Here is a 14,361-nt window from a genome sequence, read left to right as displayed (position 1 = left end):
TCAGTTCCTCTGTTCCTAGGGTAGTTCATACCGAGGCATTTTATGTGATTTCTTTCACCGTGATAGATCTTTAGAATTTTCTAGGATTTAACTTGTACAGTTTGTAGATCATCCTTGTACTAGTTTCGTTGATCTAGGGTTCTTGCACAACTCTGAGAAAGATTAGATAGTTATTAACTTGAATAAGTTTCTCATAAGATTCTCTGCATCCATATTAAAATATGTCGAAGATATCTTTACTTATTGCAATAGATCTCTTTTTATATCCTATCAAAATGTGTTTTTGTTCAAAATACCTTCCATGCATGCTTATGACCCTACCTATTTTCCCTCGCATCTATTCTCTCTCACAGGTGTCATGGATTCCAATTCGAATGAACACTCTGAGTCCGAAGGAGAATTTCCTCAACATCCATCAAGGTCTGAACAGAAAAGGATGACTGGAGGAGGAAAAGCTTAGAAGCCACCCAGGGCTCCAAAGAAGATTCAAGAAGGGTGGTCGTGGTAGAGAGAAAAGCACTACAACTGAGATGTCAGATCCCGAAGGTAACATAACTCCACCTGGAATAGAGTCAACAAATGATAGCAACAACAGATTGCAAAGGATTTACCGACACTGGGATGGCAAATGGTATAGATATGAAAATATCCGCAAGAAGTATCAAATGTTGTTTACCTTCACACCATGATGGAATGACTGCATTGGCCTGAATTATGAAAAAGTCAGGCTAGCACCGCCTCTGAATGCTCACCGAGACTCCCTGAAAACCATCGCTGATTTTCCTGAGGAAGTGGCTGAGATGGTGTCGGGGATATACCCCGTGGTATGATCCGGCCGGAGTTATAACCTGTCTGGGACATGGTAAACCAGGAGGTGTTAAGGCATGTGGTAAACCGGTTGGTGTTAAGTTAGACGGTAAACCGGTAGGTTGTTAAACTGGCTGGCAGTTAAGACAGACAGGTAAGACAGGCAGTTAACCCAGACGGTAAACCGGCAGGTTGTTAAACCGGCTAACATTTAAGACAGGAGTTAATCAGATGATAACTCAACAGACAATCATAAACCGGCAGGCCATCTTAAACCGGCACCAGTTATAACCCGGCAGACAGTGATAACTAGGTTGTCGGGAGTTATGAAGCCCGAGACGTTATGAAGCCCAAGATGTTAAGAAGCCCATGAAGAGAAGTCATAATAGTTAAGTCTTAAGTCCGAGTTGGACTCTACATGTAACCCGCCACTTCAACTTATATAAGGAGGGGCAGGGCTCCCCAAAGAGGGACAAGTAAGAGGAAACAATCTTAAGGGTTAGGGTTAACTGGGAGAGCCGATTTACGGCGACTTCCTCGTGATCATAATGAGATCTAGCCACAAACAGCATGTAGGGATATTACCGGATGATGTTTCCCGGGGCTCGAAGCTATCTAAATCCTCTTCTTGTGTTGCGTCTCTCGATTCCGCTCAACCCATATCCAGCTACCTCATAGATGCGTTGGCCTCACGACTAAGTCCTCACACTAGGACATCTGCCGTGACAATTCTACGACAGTTGGCGCCCACCATGGGGCTGGCGCACGGTGGTGTTGAGTTCTTTGAGGGTGCTCGTCAAGGATCAAGAAGCTCTCAATTTATTGAACAAAGAAGAACCGGTTTGGAAGGATCTACATCGTCTCCTTAGCAAGGAGCCGGAACGAGATACGAGATTTGAGGTGAAAGAAATTTAGGGTTATGTTTTTTACAAACCGCCGAAAAAATCATGGCAATCTACTGGGACCAAGACAAAGTATTGTTTGAGCTGTTGTGGCTTCGGATGAAGTATGGTGATTAGTCCATTATGCAAATACCAGAGCTATCGGATCATGAGTCGTCCACCCAGTTGCAATAACCGGATGAAGGAAAAATTACCTGAGATCAAAATCAATTTTAATATGCTCAAGTCCAGACACAACCCGACATTGCGGCGAGACACGACGAGATTTAATCGCTGCCACTATTCATCTGAGGGAATCCCACAGCCGGCCATAACCCGTACTCAACTATCGAGATGCCTCGATTATCGTTGTTGCCTTCACTGACCCGGCCTTCATGTAAACCGCCGTCTGCTACGTCTCACTCAAGATAATACCCGACTTCTGGTCCAAATCGTTTTTGCGCCTCGCCTCTCACTTGAGTCTCCTCAGGTCAACATTGACCCACCCGGATTCAACCACCTGAGATCACAACTGGTGCTCCTGAGCCGTCATTACCAACGGGCTATCGCCTATCTTGGAATCGATCAGATTCTGCCTCTGGGCTGCCTTGGGTCACCTCCGTGAGTCGCCTCCAGTCAAAACTGGCTCGCCGTTGCCTTTACCTAGGAGCGACCCCTCTACCTGTTTCAAATCGCTACCGCCCGAGCCTCTGCTGTATTGCTGAAAACCAATTGTGACCCGGACTCCGCTTCTGCCATAACCCGCCGGCTTACACCGAGCCGCAGGTCTCCTTGAGCTGCTTCGTTCTGCTATGGATGAGTCGCCCGGTTCGCCTTTGCTGTGGACCCGTCCGTGCGTGCTGGCAGGACTCCGACGCCGGCTCACCCGTGGCCCCTGGCTCATCTCCGCCTCTGTCGTTCATGCCACCGCGTTCCAAGACGCCTGGAGCTATTCGGCCTTAACTCAGTGCTCCTGCGCCGTAAACTGCTACTCCCGTGCCATAAGCCGCTGCTCCGGGTCACGGCGTCCGCCTTGACCGCGGCCTCACGATCGTACTACCCTTGATCCGTCGCCGCAGACTCCGCAGCAACTGCTCGGCTTGAATTGCGAACTCTGCAACCCCATGGGTGAACCGCCGACGCTAATCCGCCTTGACCCGCGGTTTCCACCTCGTGCCGCACCGGCCTCACCTCTACATCAGGTCACGGTGATTCCCCTCTGCCGTCACGCTGCCTTTGACTGCTCACCTCTGTTGGTTACCTTTCCTGCGGTCGTCATCCGCGTCGAGCCGCTAGGTCGCCTCTACACTTAAGAGGCACGCCATCTTCAAGCCATCCGCCTCTCCGCCACTGCCGTGGCCTCGATCTGTCGCGAGCCGCTCGCTAATCTGCCATGGCAACAGCTCACCTTGCCGGATTGACACCATGCGGCTAGAGCGTGCTCCGCCCGCCACTGCCTCGTGCCTGTTTCGAGGCCTCCCTTGTAGGCTGCGCCCTTGCTGGAGCGGTCTGAAACCACCAACCGGCACCACATATTGAGCTGCCGTGGCCGGGGCTTGCCGCGCCGCTAGCGCGCCCACCTCCATTTGTGACCCCTTCCGCTGAAGTCGAGGCACCTTGAACCGCACAACCGGGCCTTGATGAGTCGCCGCCAAGCGCACGACTAGGTTGCCATCGAGCACGCTTCCGCTAGATCACCCCGCTCTCCGCCAAATCGCCGAGCACATCAAGTCTCCTCTGCTGCTTCTCATGAGCGAGCTACAGCGCGCCGAGTCACCCGAGTCTGAGCACGCCGGGTTTGCCACCGTGTCTCGACCTCGGCCAGCATCGCTCTTACTCCAAGCCGCCACAACTCGACGATTACTTCCTTGATTCGGTGCGCCTGCAAGCCACCTTCCGCGCGCCGGGTTATCACTATTTCCGACAGAACACGAACCGCCTGATGTATTAAACCACCGCCGAGCCTCCGCCTCATGTCGTTGGCCGCTTCCCACCTGAGGGACGCCTGCAGCAGGTTTCGTCTTATTCTGCCTCGCCTGCGGTTGCAAGCCGTGCCCGTGAGTTGCTGCCTGTGCGCCTCTGAGTCGCCTCGTCCGCCAAATCTTCACCATGTCGCCGCTATTTCCTGCCGGTTTACCCCAGCTTCAACAGGTTGTTGATCCCAGTCATTGAGCCGCTACACCTTTGAACCGCCTACTGCCATGGCTCGTCTCTACTAGCTGCCTTGGATGGATCCCGCTTCGCCTCGAGTTGCCACTCCCGCTGGATTCCGTCTCTGAGCCACCAGTTTTAGTTTCTTCCACCAAGAACCATAGCGACCCGCCATCGCCTCTGTGATTCACCTCACCGCAAGTTGCCAGCCGCACCTACACCGCAGACTCACCTCATAGGGAGCAAAGGAAAGGCTGTAGCCCGATGCAGTGTGCCAGTACGAGGCAAATCAAAATCTACTGCTAATAAACAATTCAACCGTGGAGCATCGTCAAGTGGAAGGTAGTGCATATACGCACATATTGGATGAGAGCTTGCACCAACATCGATGCGGTCCGCAGCCAGGTCCAGTCAGCATAAATAGGCCAGGGGCCAGGTCATCACCTGCCCACGGAATGCTGTCCGGCGAACATATGTCCTAGCGTGTAAAGATATTCATCAACTTCAGTCTCATGACGAAGATACAAGAATAAATCTCCAATGCTTTGCAAAGGTCAATTGGACTATTGATTCCATGTAAGGTGTTAATGGGTTGTGGTCAGGAAAGTAAACTCGACTAAAAAATGAATGATGATGGCCACAACCTGGAAAGCTGGCCGCGATACGGATGTGGGTTTACAAAGACGACCATGACCCGTGATTTCCCTCACTCCACTCGGCCCTACGGACCTGCCGCGCACTGAAACCAATACAGGATTCAAGGGAAGGAAAAGTGGCCTAGAGACCTCCACGACCCGGTCACGGTTTAAGACATAGATATCGAGGAGTTATTACGAAGCTATGCTGCTGCTCTTAGTACATGGCATCAATCCATCAATTGGTACATGAAGACCTGCTGGTTGCACAGCCAACCAAAATCATTAGGTGCTATTCACTTTGTTTATTTCCTCAGCATATGGTAATTCGCCCGAGAACAAATTACTTTGGAATGTATATTTTACATATACAGGATATGCCATGCTACTGGCGGAGTGCGCGCTAGCTTCTCTGCATCGACGTCTGCGCGTGTCATGCTGCCCGCCGAACAGGCACATAGGCAGCTATCCCTGCGGTATGGACTACGTAGATACGCCGCGGCCTCCAGGCCACGGACGACTCACCCATCCATCTACGCGACCGGTTCACGCATTCACGCTGGCTTACAACACGGAGGGAAACTTGATCGTTCGTACTGGCTTACAACGCCATGGCCAAACCATCTGTTTGCTCCTACGGCCCACTCGGATGTGATTGATTTCAGCTTCACTGTACTGATCATCAACTCCGCGGTAGATGACTATTGGCTTCATGTATCAGGTGAAATCCATTCAGTATATTTTTTATTATTATATATTGCTTTCTTTAAAAGAGTAATTACTCCGGCTTGCAATGTTATCTAATGCAGGACCCTAAAATGCCACATTGGTGAAAATTTAAAGGCCGTCAATTTTGGCTTAAAAAGAAGGATTCCGGTTTAAAATCTGGCTCAAGGAAAGCTATCTCCCACAAAGACTTTGAAGCTCTTAGTATCCGGTTTAACAATTTCTGGTTCAAAAAGAGTAATTTCTCTCAAGTTTGAGTTCTCAAAAAAATTTAAAGGGACCAAAGAAAGTCTGCTGCATGGCACAACTCAAACATAGGTACCCCTTGAGCACAGCTCACAGTATCATTTGGGGGCTTGGTCGTATTCGAACCATAGCTACACCTCTTCATCCGGCTATCAAGCCAATATTATCATAAAAATACAGCTCTGATTATTTCGGTAATCCGGCTATCAAGCCAATATTGTCATAAGGGGCCAAAGAGAGTCTGCTGCGCAACACAGTTCAAACATGGGTATCCCTTGAGCACAACTCACAATATCACTTGGGGGCTATGTTTGAACAATAGTCACACCTCTTGATAGGCTTAAGGCCACCAGGAAAATCACTTGGTGGGGGGGGGGGCTCTGGTCGTATCCAAACCATAGCTTATACCCTCTTGATCAGCATAAGGGCATCAGGGAAATCACTTGGGGGCTTGGTCATATCCAAACCATAACTACACCTCTTGATAGGCATAAGGCCATCAAGGAAATCACTTGGGAGCTATTTGTTCGAACCATAGTTACACCTCTTGATAGGCGTAAGGGCACAAGGAAAATCACTTGGGGGGTTGGTCGTATTCGAACCATAGCTACACCTCTTGATCGACGCAATGCCACAATTATGACTACATGGGGGCTCTGGTCGTATCCGAACCATAGCTTAATCCCTTTTGATTATACATATACATCATCATATATTCCATCATACGTTGCATCATCATTACATCATCATAGCATGTATCATATGTGCATGGATATACCAGCTTATATGACAGGAACCGGTTTTTCAAACCGGGTCATATTATACAAATCTTTAATAGCCAACATGGCTAGATTTTTTATGGTTATCAATAACCAATATTATGACTGAGGTTTTTGAAGTTGCTTTAGCGCAATGAATATTATTTTATCAATGGATATGATTTATTCTACAATGGAAGGAATAGTCCCGAGTCGCTGCAGGTTTACGACCCGGCACTTGGGGGCTACATTATTCAAGTTGGGATTACATCAAATACACAAGTCTCATGTCGCTACAAGCATGCACCATGACACTTGGGGGCTAATGCAAAGTCATTGTTTGCTCACCTTATTGAAGACCCGACTCATCACATTGTAATGAGCCGATCCTTGGGGGCTACCAATTGCTCCTATCAACAATTCAAGGTACACAAGTTTCATTCCATTATATTGAAGGGTCCACTGCTCAGTTGGTAAAGCACAAAGCTCTTAACCTGGTGGATGGGGGTTCAAGCCCCATCATGGGGGTTACATCATATATTGTTATTCGCAATGAAATATATATAAAGTCCTAGCTCAATATTATCTTACTGAGCCGCCCCTTGGGGGCTACATGTTGTTGTTCAAGTCTACATGATCATATCTATAAAGTTCCTGCTCATTATTGCATAATGGCCCGACCCTTGGGGGCTACACTGGTTGAAGTTTTTATAAGCATAAGGCAATTTCAAGTCCCAGGTTGCTGCAAGCATGACAACCCTGCACTTGGGGGCTACATATGTGAAATACTCAGTACTGACTGGTGATTGAGATGAACAACCTGGATTTCTTCAAGCTTGTGACATTCATATTGAAGCAAGTCTTAAGCTGTTGCTATGCTACCTTCTTAAGACTGGGGGGCTACAAGTGATAGGCATATAAGAGGTATATTTTCAAGCTTGATGTTAACTACAATTATGACCCGGTGCCATCAATATTTGTAAACCAGCAATGATAAACCGGCAAGGTTCTACATTCTTAAACCGGCAAAAGCTCTACATTCTTAAACCGGTTGAAGATCATATGAATATTTCAAAGATCAACATTTCTGTTAAGCTTTGGGAGCTGAGTCAAAGGAGTTATTCTTCACAATATTTCTCTGTGACAAGGCAATGTTAGCAAATTGATTATGAAGCTGGCCTAATTGACCCGGATTTTATAGAAGAAGGAAGTAACAAGGACTTAAGGATGATCAGGATCAGTTTAACAAGGATAAATTCAAATTAAACCGGGGGCTAATGTCGGGGATATACCCCGCGGTATGATCCAGCCGGAGTTATAACCCGGCTGGGATTTGGTAAACCAGTAGATGTTAAGGTAGGTGGTAAATCGGTTGGTGTTAAGTCAGACGGTAAACCGGCAGGTTGTTAAACCGGCTGGCAGTTAAGACAGACAGGTAGTTAACCCAGAAGGTAAACTGACAGGTTGTTAAACCGGCTGATAGTTAAGACATGAGTTAATCAGATGATAACTAAGCGGACAATCATAAACCGGCACCAGTTATAACCCGGCAGACAGTGATAATTGGGTTGCCAGGAGTTATGAAGCCCGAGACGTTATGAAGCCCAAGATGTTAAGAAGCCCATGAAGAGTAGTCATAATAGTTAAGTCTTAAGTCCGAGTTGGACTCTACATGTAACCCGCCCCAACAACTTATATAAGGAGGGGCAGGGCTCCCCAAAGAGGGACAAGTAAGAAGAAACAATCTTAAGGGTTAGGGTTAACTCGGAGAGCCGGTTTTCGGTGACTTCCTCATGATCATAATGAGATCTAGCCACAAACAACATGTAGGGCTATTACTGGATGATGTTTCCCGGGGCCCGAAGTTGTCCAAATCCTTGTCTTGTGTTGTGTCTCTCGATTCCGCTCAACCCCTCTCAAGCTACCACATAGATGCGTTGGCCTCACGACTAAGTCCTCACACTAGGACATCTGCCGTGACAATTCCACGACAGATGGGAAGGCCAAAGAAAAGCGTGAGGCTAGGGAAGCAAAGAAAAACCAAGTTGAGGCGAAAAATGTCAAGCCGAGGAAGACATGTGGAAGAAGAAGGAGCTTGCATCCACTTCCCAAGGAAGCAAGTCAATGAAATCAGTTTACCCTCGCTCTCCTCGAAAGAAAACTATCACTAAGAGAACCAGGAAGGCTGCTTCTGACTCGTCTGATGAGTTTTTGATGAAGAAATGGGTGATGACATTCCCATGTATGAGCAGGCTGCAATTCTTGACAAGCCAGCACAGAGTCCTTCTCTAGTGAAAGTTTTACCCTCTCCAAGGAGATCGCCAAGGCATGCACCAATGCCAGTAACTAAAAAACCTTCGGGTTCAACCATGCCAACTTCTGCAAAGAGTGCTGCAAAGAGAAAACTACCATCTAATGAAGATGCTTCTGCTAAGAAGGGAAAGACAAATATTCATGCTTCTACAGAGGAATAAGAGTAAGTCTTCAAGCTTATGATTGATGTCATTGGTAGTGCGGCATACGATGCTAAATCTGATGATATCAGCGGTCTGTGACTTCTTGATGATGTTACCCAGGTGGTAACGAAGCACTTCATCAGCTGAGGAAAATCTCCAAGAAGCTCAAGAAGGATATAAACGACAAATAGGCTCTCGAGAAAATGAGAAAAGAGGCCAAAACTGAATACGAAAGGAAATGCCTGAACAAATAAAGTGTTGATCTCACCAAGGCCCTAAGTGGAATTCGTAACAAGATGGTTGACTGGCACTCCAAGATGCATTTGGATGTTGCTCTGTTGTGTGACACGAAGAATGAGGAGATTGATCACAAGGATGATCTTGCACGTAGAAGAGTGCGGGAAGAAAAATGTCAAAAGGCAATAGCAAGAGCTGTCGAACCGAAAGGAAAGAAAGATCGCTATCTTCAAAATGTGGTTGTTTATGTTGTTCCAATCAACACAAGTGCACCGTTCCAGCAGGTCCCACCTTCCACCTCATGAGGAAAACCCAGTGCAACAAGTAGCTACTAAGGAGGACATCATTCCTATGCCTACTACCCAAGACGAGCAAAATGATGTCATTGACATTTTTCTCAATAAATTAGATGAAGAGAATGCACCACCACAGTAGCAACCCTGTGATGACCAGACTAACGAAGAGATAGAGGTTAAAGAGCCAAATCCTTCACCTTCGAAGCCTATGCAAGTTGATCCCTCTTGCCCTAGCAAGAAGGATGACAAGACTGAGGGGGAGCAATCTTCTCCTCCAGAGAAAAGTACCCCCGTCACACCATCTGGTGCTCACACCGATGGTTGTTGACTCTGCTCCTCGTTCCTTTTCCCCGCAAATGGAAGAGGAAGAAAAGAATTCAGCTAAGCCGATGGATCAAGAAGTTATTGTGTCTCGCATTGTACCGCAAGTTTCTGAACCTATGGCCGCGGTGGCTATGACAGGAGAACCAAAAGAAAAGGCCCCATCGCTCGAAAATCTGAAGGTCGCTAAAGGAGTTCCAGCGAGCAAAATTGATGGAAGTTCAAGCTCATCAAGGCCATCTGTTTTGGCAAAGCTGAGGAAGCAAAGCGCTCTTTTCAAGCCCATTGATGTAGATTCAGCTATGCCTGATGACTCTGAAACTAGGCACATCACCGATGAAGAATCACTGAGGAATCTGCTCAAGACCGTTCCAGTATTTCCCATCGAGGACAGCCACAATGGTCCGTGCTTCAATGAGTAGTTTCACCTTTCCGAAGTGGCACTCTTTGGGACCATCCCATATGATGGAGAAAGAACTTCCTTACCGCCAAGATTCTGTACGAAGCAACATGCCATGTATTATGCTCATGTTCTCTACTGCAAAAATCGCATCTTCAAGTATAAGATTCTGTACTTTGCAGAGCTTCAGAGTTTGCCCTGTTTCCACCATACTATCGAGCAAATTAAACAAGTCCTCATCAAGAGTTTCCTACAGTCCAATCATGGCTGGAATCGTGAAGTTATTCTTCAATTCTTCGCCACTCTTTGTCTTAGGAGACCTCGCAGACAACAGCACCTGGATTCTAGAATGGATGACCGAAGAAGAGAAGATCAAGTGCATAGTTGACCAGTTCTTAGCACTATTGAATCTTCCTCAGTACGAATTTGATGATACACGTGAACATAGACTGGACTGGTGGGAAGTATCTAAAGCTGAACTTCATCTGTTGATGGACCCCACGCTTGCTGGTGATGCTTGCACGAGTGGGAGGTGTCTAAAGAGAACAAAGTACTATTATATATTCTGTGCAACTCTATCACTCCAACGAATAGACTGGAAACCATTCATAGCATTGTGGAAAATACACTGAATGCAATATCAAATGGCATTCGCTTCGACATTCCTAATCTTTTCATTCGGAACCTGGCGTATGTAGCTGACAGTGCTGAAGTATGGAAGCCATAAGGTATGTGGATCATGTGTGCCATACTGCAGCTCATAGAGAAGAGGTTTTTCTGCCCCCATGTACCGAAAGTTTTCATTCCACTGGTCCATGATACTCTTCGGATTGTGAAGGATATTGGTAAAGGGAAGACCATGTTGACTCAATTGCCACCGCCTTTGCTAAAGCTCAAAAGATCAAGAAGGTCACATTTGAAGTTCCTAGTGAAGAAAATCCCTCGCTATATCAGATTTGTCTTTGTACTGAATAGTCCCTCAAAATCAATAGTAAGCTCGATCATAAGGTGAAACTAGAGCTAATGGCAGAGATCAATCTATTTCACAATTATACTCCCTAAGCTCTTCTTCATGAGAAAGAACTACACAAGGGCTCTTGGACCCTTTTGCACACACAATATTCTCGCGAGCAGCTAACTACAAAGGGTATCAAAAAATGATATGATTATCTGGAGTTGTTTGAAGTCCCTCACATCTGGAGCCAAAACCCTAGTGCTTCATGAGCGCTCCGACTCTATTGATATACTGTTAGTTGAACCAGACGATGAAATTGAAGATAGTATCAGAACACTAATATTCAAGCTAGATGAACCTCGCTCTACTCCCAGAGCTGCTCCCGAAGCCAATGTCGTAAATCCCGCTCCAGCTTCGGCCTCAACCATCGCTCATTCTACTTTCATGAACAGTTCAACTTCTGACAATTCTTTTTATTAATAGTTCCTCCGATGCATTCTCTTTCCTTTTTGACACTTGTTGACAAAATGGGGGGGGATGACATCTAGAGGATAGATGAGCAGGATATTTGCAAGGTGTTTTCCATTCGTAGAATGTTTGCAGGGTGTCTTTATTCATCATTTGCTTTTCTATCGAACAGTTTGGTCTTTGCCATTGAACTACTTGATTTTGGTCATAAAACTTTATAGTGCCACCTATGGTCTTGGCAAACGTCGATGTCATGTACCATTAATAATCCCTACAACGCTATATGCTCTTCTTTATCTGTTTGCAGGTGATATCGATAGTTTACTCCCTTGCAATGATTATCTTCGATACTTATCTATCTTGCACGTGAAGAAAAAGTACTTCAAAGAGGATTGAAAATCATGCTTCTCTGAAAGGATATATCTCACGTCTCAATCAATATTCTATGTATCTTGCTTTACTATGATTCTCCCTCATTATTTGACAATGTAGGAGAAGAAAGTTTGCTTCAGGTTTAACTTATTTGTTTGTCGAAAGAAAATCAACTCAGTCTATCTAATGTGGTATTTTCCTCGCGCGAGTTTCTAACTAACAATCTTTTTTGAAGGAAAAATCCGTTTATAGCATATCCCTTCTAGCTAAATTCTTGTGCATCCCTTGCTTCGGTATATCTCATATATCTAATTTGTAGGTATTTATTGTGCCTCCTGTGGACCCAAATTTTGTTCTGGGTTAATCTTCATGGCCTATTTGTAGGACAAATCATTTAAAAGTATTCTTAATCTTTAACGAATCTTCTTCAAAGATTTGTGTTGCAGGAAACATCTCAAACATGATTGAGAGCATTGACCAGCGGTACAACTAGTACCGTATAACAACGCTGCTCATACGAAGATTCACCTTGCTACCATCCTGTTTATCTCCCATGCATATCCTCACTTAAAATATTTTCACTATGATGCATACATTCAAGGGGAGCATGTTTTATCTTTGTAATTATCTCTCATCTCTCATTTCCCTTCACATCCTATCCTCATAACTTCATCTACCTTTAGATGTCTTCAGTTTTGTGAATGATCATCCAAAAAGGGGAAGATTGTTGCTGCAATATTTGCCCGCTTGTATTTCGGAGATTGTTGACAGAAACATTGATGGGCTGATTTGTTTTCTAGTCCACATAGAGAGAAATAGTCCATGCAGAATCGAAGAGAATGCCATCGTTGCTGACTAGTTCGAGGATGTCGGTGCAACAAACTTTGACGTGTGTTACCTAGACTACACACAGGCACAAGGGCAAGATTACTGCGATAAGACAAGACTAAGGCAGAGAGTTAGCTCTTTGAGAAATCAAAGGGCGGATCAAGAAGACCAAGATAAGCCAAAGGAGCAAGACATCACTAAGGAAAAACCTCCTTCGCTGGGTAGGTGAGCTTGGTCTGGTTGAGGCTTGACGAAAGAGAAGTCCCAAGATTCCCCCAACAGGCTTGCCGGGGACGCCAAGGGCAAGTCACCACGCCAAGACTCCATCGCTCCATCGCACATCGACGCAAATCACTTATCAGTGCGGTGTCGAGCCCCCAAATGATTTAATGGCTGTCATTTGGCACGTGGCAACCATTTGGAAAGGAGATTTGCCTATCTGACACCCATCTAGAGGCATGTCGTGTAGACAGAAAATAAGGTAGTTGAGCGGCGTGGCAAGCTTGCCGGGCGGCCTCCTTAGCATGACACCTAGCAGTGCATTTAATGCACTTTGTCCTAACTGCCAGAGCTAGGTTGATAGCACTGTGGCTATCTAATCAGTAGAAAATGACGGATTTGCAACTGTGGTAACCCCTTAGCCTATTAAAGGAGGGCCATGGGAAAATAAGAGAGGATTCGGACCCTTGTACACCCTTACATGCGTAGTTGCTCTCCCCGAGGCAACCTTGCTGGGCATGAGTGGTGCACGTCCACCACTGTCCTCCTATCAACTGTAACACCCTCGATGCGACTATAGCTCCCACGTGTCGAGGCACGACTTAGAGACATAATCGCATTGAAGGCATGTGTCGCAAGTTAGGCAATCTTCACAAAATCCCATGTAATATATAGATAATAAAAGGGGAGATAACATAGTTGGCATACACTCGCCACGTCAATCAAGTACATAAATAACATTACATCATTCAAACACTCATGGCCCGACTACGGCGCCAAAATAAAAGATAACCCAACATGCGACACGGTCCCGATCACCCCCAATTGGGCACCACTACTGATCATCAGGAAAGGAAACATAGTATTGTTGAGAGTCCTCGTCGAACTCCCACTTGAGCTCAAGCGCGTCAGCTGGAGCGGAATCATCAGGCCCTGCATCTGCTGTAATAGTAATCTGTGAGCCACAGGGACTCAGCAATCTCGCACCCTCGCGATCAAGACTATTTAAGCTTAATAGGTATGGCAAGGTAAATATATGTGGAGCTGCAGCAAGCGACTAGCATATGTGGTGGCTATCCTGTTCGCAAAAGAGAGCGAGAAGAGGAGGCAAAGCGCGAGCAAGAAACTAGGGAGCAAATCTGCGGCAAGCATTACTCCAACACCGTGTCCACTTCCCGGACCCCGCCGAGAAGAGGCCATCACGGTAACTCACATGGTTGATTCATTTTAATTAAGTTAAGGTTCAAGTTATCTACAACCGGACATTAACAAATTCCCATCTACCCATAACCGCGGGCACGGGTTTTGAAAGTTCAAATCCCTGCAGGGGAGTCCCAACTTAGCCCATGACAAGCTCTCACGGTCAACTTAGGAATAGACCTCCTCCCGAGACGTTCCGATCAGACTCGGTATCTCGGTTCTTCAAGACACTTCGACAGGTTAAAACAAGACCACCAACACCGCCCGAATGTGCTGACAAATCCCGATAGGAGCTGCACATATCTCGTTCTCAGGGCACACTCAGATGAGACTAGCTACGAGTAAAACCAACCCTCATGTTTCCCCGAGGTGGCCCCGCAGGCAGCTCAGTCGGACCAACACTCA

This window comes from Triticum dicoccoides, chromosome 6A (assembly GCF_002162155.2).
Source record: "Triticum dicoccoides isolate Atlit2015 ecotype Zavitan chromosome 6A, WEW_v2.0, whole genome shotgun sequence".
Lineage (NCBI taxonomy): Eukaryota > Viridiplantae > Streptophyta > Magnoliopsida > Poales > Poaceae > Triticum > Triticum dicoccoides.
Note: the sequence above shows the minus strand (reverse complement) of the source record.